This window comes from Humulus lupulus, chromosome 5, assembly GCF_963169125.1.
Source record: "Humulus lupulus chromosome 5, drHumLupu1.1, whole genome shotgun sequence".
Classification (NCBI taxonomy): Eukaryota; Viridiplantae; Streptophyta; class Magnoliopsida; order Rosales; family Cannabaceae; genus Humulus; species Humulus lupulus.
Genome location: NC_084797.1, coordinates 210,698,012 through 210,705,956, shown reverse-complemented (window position 1 = coordinate 210,705,956; position 7,945 = coordinate 210,698,012).

The following is a 7,945-nucleotide window of genomic DNA, read 5'->3' as shown; positions in this document are numbered from 1 at the left end:
AGACAGGAATTTAAACATTTGTTTTATTAATTGTTATTAATTGATTAGGTCCACTATAATCATGCAAAGAAAATGAGCTTTCACAAGTGTAATCATCCACTAGAGAGGAATTTAAAGCTATCATTTTATGGATGTTTTATTTAGCGAAATCCATCTATTATGCAAACATATGAGCCACTATATGCATCTAAGCCCAATAGCAAAAATATTACATATAGGGCAAACACACATGTTATAATTGGATGAGCCTAATCATGTTACTATATGAGAAAATCTATGAATTTATGCAAAAATACCACAATTTATTTCATTTGCAAAAATAGAATTTATCCAAAATTCAAATTAATTAATTTTTCCAAAAAAAAAAAACACTTTAAATGATATTTATCAACAATTAACAAAAGTTAATTTAAATTTCATTTATCAACAATCAACTTAGTTTGGGTAATTTTGAAAAATATTAATTTAATTTAAATTTGATTTATCAACAATTAACAAAAGTTAATTTAAATCTAATTTATTAAAAAAAAATTATTAATTGGTTTGCAAAACGTGATATTTTTAAAAATTTAACCAGTTTAAGTTTTTTAAAACAAATATCATTAGTTGTTTTTTAAAAAAAATATCTTAAACAGTTAAATAAATTCAAATATCCATAAAAATATCTAGTCAACAAATTTTCAAATTTCAAATAATTTAAATATTAAAATCTATAGAATAATTAGATATTAATATTTTCAAATAAAAGATTTCAAAAATATCAAGTTTTTAAAAAAAATAGCTTTAATACTTGATAACTTAATTATAATATATATTAAAAGATTTAAAATTAATTTGTTAACCTATTTTTAAATTTGAAATTGAATCTTTGTAGAAAATATCTAAATTTTTAAATATCAAACAACAAAAATATCGTATTTTTAAAAGAAATATTTTTAAATGATAAAATAAATATGATATTTTTGGTTTAACCCATTAAATAATACATTCAAAATTCAAAATGTAAGAAAAATTATATCGCAGGCCACAGCTAGTGAATCTTTGTGGTCGCGGCCACTTGTTGCTGACTCCCAAACCGCAGCCAGTAATACCTGGTGGGGGCGGCCACAGCCCAAAATACTATTTCAAAATTTTTTTGTGTAATTTTTCAACCCAAAAACGTTTTCTAAATAATTTTTACTATGTTTTACACCAAATAAATCATTTATAAAAATTAATTGTATAGAAAACACAACAAAATAACCCAAATTTGCTAACAATCACATAAAAATCAATATGCTTTATAAAAAACATGAAATCTATCCAATTACTCAACATATCAAATAATTTAATTTTTACCTTGTTCATGCATAAAAATAAAGATTACCAAAGACTCTGAGGCCAGTTGTTGGGAATACTTATACATGATCTTATTTATTTTCATGTAAATCATATATTAAACAAATTAATATAAGAAAACCTAGAACATGTTTCTATAATTGAGTTTATACAGAGATAATGATAAAAACACTTACATCATGTGCAGTAGAATGAATAAGTCATTCCTTCAGTTTCTCTAACCCTTGTATCATTTCTCTCGCAGGGCATCACCGAGAAACTGAATTGATCTTCAAATTTCTTCACAACCTTCCAAAGTATCCTTAGAATCATCTAAACTAGAGTGGACAATTCTCAACACATGATTGATTAATTAATTAATTAAATCCTTATCAAATTAATTATTTATAATTTTAACCTTGATTTAAATTTATTTATTAATTTAGGCACCAATTTGTCTTAATTAATAAATCTACCCTGAAATCTCTTTTCTTCTCTAAATTGCATAACTCTGTGAAACTATCCAAAATTGACCTGGTCAACTTTGATAATTCTAATTGATAATTAAATCAATTAATTGAGACTATCTAGATGATTTTATCCAAGGTACAGTGGGGACCATGGGCCTATGAAATCAAGCTCCAATAAGTTATCATATATTTACTAACTTATTAATTCCCCGTGACTTCACTAAAGACTCAGAATTGCACTTTTGAATTCATAGAATGCTCTATAAGAAATATAGATACGCTATTAGTTATCCATTGTTAAAACCATAATTATCACTTAATCCTCTATAGACGGTCTACAATGAGATGAGACTAAATACTGTTTTGCCCCTCATTGTATTTTATCCTTAAAACACTTAGTTTCTTGTAAATAATATTTCAGTATACTAATATTAATTACTGAAATAAGATCATTATCATTTAGCACCTCGAACCAAACTAAAAGGAAACCATCGTTTTACTTCTTCATCAGAAGCTATAGATGTTGATATCTATGATTAACACTCCCACTCAATTATACTATTGAGTTCCCATGTCGTGCACCAAATTTTTTTTAGATTAATTAATTTTGTGCTTTGTTTTATTAATAATTGTTAAGTGCTAGAAATTATTTTAGTTGTTTAGTAGGAATTATTTGAATTTAATTATTAGTTATTTTATTTATTTATTTAAATTTTAGTAAAATGAGTTTTGGTTGAATGCACCAAGGTGCATGGTTAGTAGAAATGCACCTTAACACTTGTGTGTGTGCATGTGCATGTGCATGATTGCATGGTGAGCATGCAAGGATCTTCCTATGCATTATTCTAGATTTTTCCTTTATTAATTAATTAGTTTTGTTCATGATTATTATTATATTATAAAAAAGGATTAATGGGAAAGTAAATAGGGTAAGCTTTTGTGTTCACACAAATAAGAGTTGGGAAACAAGTGTAGAAAAAGGGAGTTGCCTTTTTCTGATTTCCCATAACCCTAGACCCAGCATCAAAAAATAAGTATAACTTGGGCTGCGGATATCCAACTAAGACATATTTGGTACTCTTAGAAAGCTAATGAAATTTCCTACAACTTTTATGAAATCATATTTTTCCTAAACCGCAACAGAAATAGGTCAAAACCTATCCCCAAGTCCCATGCCCCTAGAGTTAAGAGAATAACATAAATTCCTTTATTAGCCTTGGACAGCCAAGGGAAAAGGGGTTTAGTTTATTTTCTTTTATTTATTTCTTAATATGAAATGATCTTAATGGATGGAAGGAAGAATAGGGAATCAATCAAACAAATTTGGGACATGTCCTTTTCCCACGAGCTAGGGTTCGACCACTAGGGCATCTATAAGAACAAAGAAAACATGATGGTTCTCATTTTGGCTTGGTGGCTGTCATGTGCTTAGAGAGAAGGGAGAGAGATAGCTGGAGTTCTAGAGAGAGAGGGAGAGAAGAAAAACGTGAAGGAGAAGAGAAAAGAGGAGAAGACCAAGGCTAGTGATCTGAAGGTATGGGTTGAGGTTTATAGTTTTGTTTTTCCTTTTAGTTTTTCTCCCTTCTTCTTGATTCTAAGCAAGGAAAAATGATGGTGATGATAGGTTTGATTGTGTTGCAAAAAATTAGAAGGTTGGTGGGTAGGGTTTGAAATTCCTAGGGTAAGTATTTGGTTTATGGTATTTTTGTTACTTTCTACTTACTCTTGAATCCAAGATTCCTGATTGTTTCTCTCTTCTTTGTGTGGATTTCGAAACCCTAGGGGCAATCAAGTGGTGGCCGAATTTTTTAATCCTTGATTTTATACCAAGGAAGGTAATGGTTTTCTCTACCTTTGTTTATTGGATGAATCCGTTCTTGGTAATGGTTTTTGTGGTATTTTATGGTTGGTCAATATAGGTTAATGATGAAAGGTTGTAATTTGGTTGTATTGGGTTTTGTCATGCTTTGATGGATGTTGATGGAAGGGGTCTTGATATGAGGATTTTGGAACGGGTTTATTTGTATTGTGTTCATGATTGGTGTTATGAAGGTTTCTGCCTATAGGAGTTGTTAATGCATGTTATTTTATTTGATGTCACATTTAATCATTAGAAATATGCTAGGTTATTTTGTTAAATTGAGAATTTGTTTTAAGTCCCTTACAAATGGTGATCTAATTGGTACATGAAGTTTTGGCCTAAGCATTTGTTTAAACATGATTAAAAATAGTTTTCTTCTAATTGTGCTCGTTGTTTTTCTTGATGTTTTGTGATGAAATGGTGAAATAATGTTTTGATATGCTCATGTGATGCCTCAAGTTATATTTGATTTTAAGTAAATAGAAGGGCACATTTTTTTTCCACATGTTAATGGTTTTTATGTCAAATAATACATGTAGATTTTTTGTGAATTTTATGAAAAGAAAATATAGTTTTAATCCAAGTTTGTAATTTGATTGAATAAATAGTTGCTGTAATTTTTGGATTAAAAATAAGAAAAACCTTTTAAATGAGATAAATAAAGCTAGTGCATCAAATAAATTAAACTCTAAGCTATGTATATGATAAATGTAGTATTTTAAAAATGTAAATATATATTTTTCACATTATTATTTATGTGCAGTTTTTTTTATTTAAATGTGAAAAATATTATGGTTTAAATTCATTTGTGATTTTTAAACAAAATAATAGTTGATGAAACTTTGGGTTATTAAGATAAAATGATTATTTTATTATAGATTAATGAGTTCCACACCTAAATCATTTAAGTCTTAAATAATATATATGAAAATGTAACTTTCCACACTTTGTTTACAAATTTTGCACATTTAAAAACATGTAGTATTTTTTAGAGTAGTAAAATTATTTTCTAAAGGAAACAAGAAACTTATTAAGTAATTCTAAATAGCAACAAAATTTGTCACATTATTTTATATGCTATTTAAATAATAAATGGAATTATTATTTTATGAGAAATTAGAAAATGCTTAATGAATTATTTTTAAAAGTAAATGTGATGTATTAAAATTTGTTTAACAATTTTGGAGTTAGTGAAACAAATAATGATAATTAAATTATGTTGTTGAATTTTGATTCAATAAGCATGAAATAAGTATGTAGGAATTATCATTATAAAACGCTAAATTTTAACAACACTCCCCTGTATGCATGTTGCATGAACATACATTTTTACGTTCAAATATATGCCTATTTTTCAAACACCATGAAGGGTTAATAGGTAGAATTAACATTATTCTTTTATGATTTTATGTGAAAATGTGTATGTTTGAAATTATTGGTCAACTTGTACCACATGTGCAATGTGTTGGGCATGAGTATTTTTATGTGATTCTAAGAGGCGACGTTTGATTATGATTATAGGCTCGTTGTGAAGTTTTTCTCATTTTTGCTTTGCTTAGACTTGAGGTAAGGAAGTTAGATAGAATTTCTATGTTTATGCTATGAAATTGTAAGACTTGTATGTTACATGAAATAATATGCTATGTTTTGATGATAAACCATGTGGTATGGAAAATGGAATTCTGTCTAGAAATGTTATGACAAGTATGATGCAACATGTATTTCCTTTATCTTGATGTGAATTGGATTACATGTGTTTGTATGATGAATGAAAATAGATGGTTTCCAGCATGCTGAACGCAACACAACAAATGAGTTGCTAAGGATATGACGTAACTCAAAGGGCAGACGCGTCGAGGTTATTCAATGACATGAGATCCTGTTTACCTCATAGAGGAGGTTTTACTAGTCAAGTTATACTGGTTACCTCAAGATGTTACATGGACAACAGAGGTTCCATGATCACAAAGAGTATGCTTATGTTGAATGAATGTGATGTATGACTATGTTTCATTTTGATTATGAGATATGAGTATGATGATGTTATGAATTGTGTTGTTACGTTATACATGTTTTTCTTGTCTTATCTTTGATTTTGTTGTACTTCCTTACTGAGCTTTTAACTCACCCCCTTACTTTCCCTTTTAAGGTAATAAATAGGGTTTCTCTCTCCCACATGCTATGATGTGGGGAGTTCCAATGTCTGGGTGTGCATGGCGTGGAGGTTTCCTATGAACGAATAAATGATCAACATAAGCGCCACATTTTAAAGAACTACGTTATGGACTTTATTTTTAAATTTATCAGTGAGACTTAAATTTTTATTTTCTTTAAACATTGCATATGAGTATTTTATTTTATTTTAAAATATTGGGCCCAACTTGCATGTTTCATCAAGGTCCCACTAAATTTTATCTGTTAATTGGTATTATTTTAATTATCTGTGAGATAGGAGATGTTTTTACAAAGTAATAGAATATGTCGCTTTACATCCCATGATGTAAGTATGGGCTAGTTCGTAGGGTAATCTGGTAACGAACAAGTCAAAGAACTCAAATAATACAATCAGTTAGAATACAAACCACTCAGAATTGAGATTGAAGGACCTATGGTCAACTATATGATATGAATAGAATAGATAATAACGGTATGTTCACTTATCCTATCTACTGCCAATATCGGCCCACTTCGATGTAAAAAATACATCTGATCTTATCTACTTTGCTAATGTTCTGGAAAGAACATAACACTACAATGTGTAAGTAGATTATATCGTAGATTGGTAAGTCAGTGTAAATCCTCTGCACTGACTAATCTTAGGACTAACTTATGTTTGAACATATAATCATATTTATATTCCATTGTGATTACGTCACTATAAATATGATTAGCTATATGCTTGAGATTTAATAGAAGTTTATATTAAACTAATAATCATAAAAATAAAACATGTGAGCAAAGTGATTAACCAAGTAAAAAATGATTTCTATTATTTTATTGATAATAAAATGAGATTACAAAGAAATTGAGTTTTAATTAGGCCATAAAAACCCAACAGGTAGTTCCATGCGATGAGTTTCATGAGGACTATGGATGTAACGTCCCAAAATTTCTATTAAGCTTAGTCCCTTGAGTAGCGTGCCAGGAGGGCACGTGGTGTAATTACGTGGATATTAATTAAATAAATAAATATGCGGATTATATGAGTTATATCATGTTTAAGTGCATTAAATGTGCTTATAGGCCTGTTTCTGTAAAAATGAGGTTTTTTCGTAATTTTGACCCATTGAGGTTATATGTGTAATTATATGTGCTTATGAGTGAGACCACATTATTATATTTGAGATATTCGGTACGAGGCGATCCTAGTGAGCAATTTGGCAGAGAAGTCACAACGGGGTTAAATACCCAGCTCGGGTTGACCCTATAGGGTATTTTAGTAATTTGCTATATTATCGTGATTTATTTGGTAGTGGGAATTAAATTGGTGATTGTTTGGGATTAAGTGGATCTAATTGGGAATTGGTGGTAAAATTTGAGGATAATGAGAAATTAGGGCAAATGACTATTATTCCCTTGTGGGCTTTGAGGAATGAGTTATTGGGTAGGGGCATTTTGGTCATTTCTCTGCCATGAGATAGGCTTAAGTGTGTCAAGGGGAAGCTTTTAGAACAAACCAAAAACTACTTTCTCTCTCTCTCTCTCTTGTTTTCTCTATCTCTATCTCTCTCTATCCTTTGTTGGAAGCCTTTTTTTTTTGGTTTTGGGAAGGAGAGTCTTGAATCTCAAGCTTAGGAGACAACCTTGGAGGAATTGAAGGCTTGTTCTTGGGGATTAGAGGATGTGAAACTCTGGAAATCCAGTGGGATACTCGAATTCTAAGAGGTAATTCAGTCCTTGAGAATCTTTGGATTTAGCTTTTTGGTGTTCTTGGGAAAATCATTGAATTTTGAGTTTAGTTGTTTTGAAGAGGGTCTTGATGATTGTATATTGTGTTTATGTGTTGCTGAGATATATGTGGTCAAATTGGGTTAAAACTGTGCATTGGGATGGATTTGGGTGAACTACGATTATGAAATCGCTGGAAATTCTGGGTTCGCAGGGTAGCGTCGCAACGCTGTTCTTGGAGAGCCACGACCCGCCTTAGCACCGTGGCGCTTGGCGGGTGCGCCGCAACGCAAGTGTTGGGGATTTTGGGTTGGGGCTCTCTGCCAAGTTAGGCGCCACGACTCTTTGTGGGGGCGTCGCGACTCAAAATGGGAAAAAGTTAAAAATAAGGTTTTAGGTAATGATAACC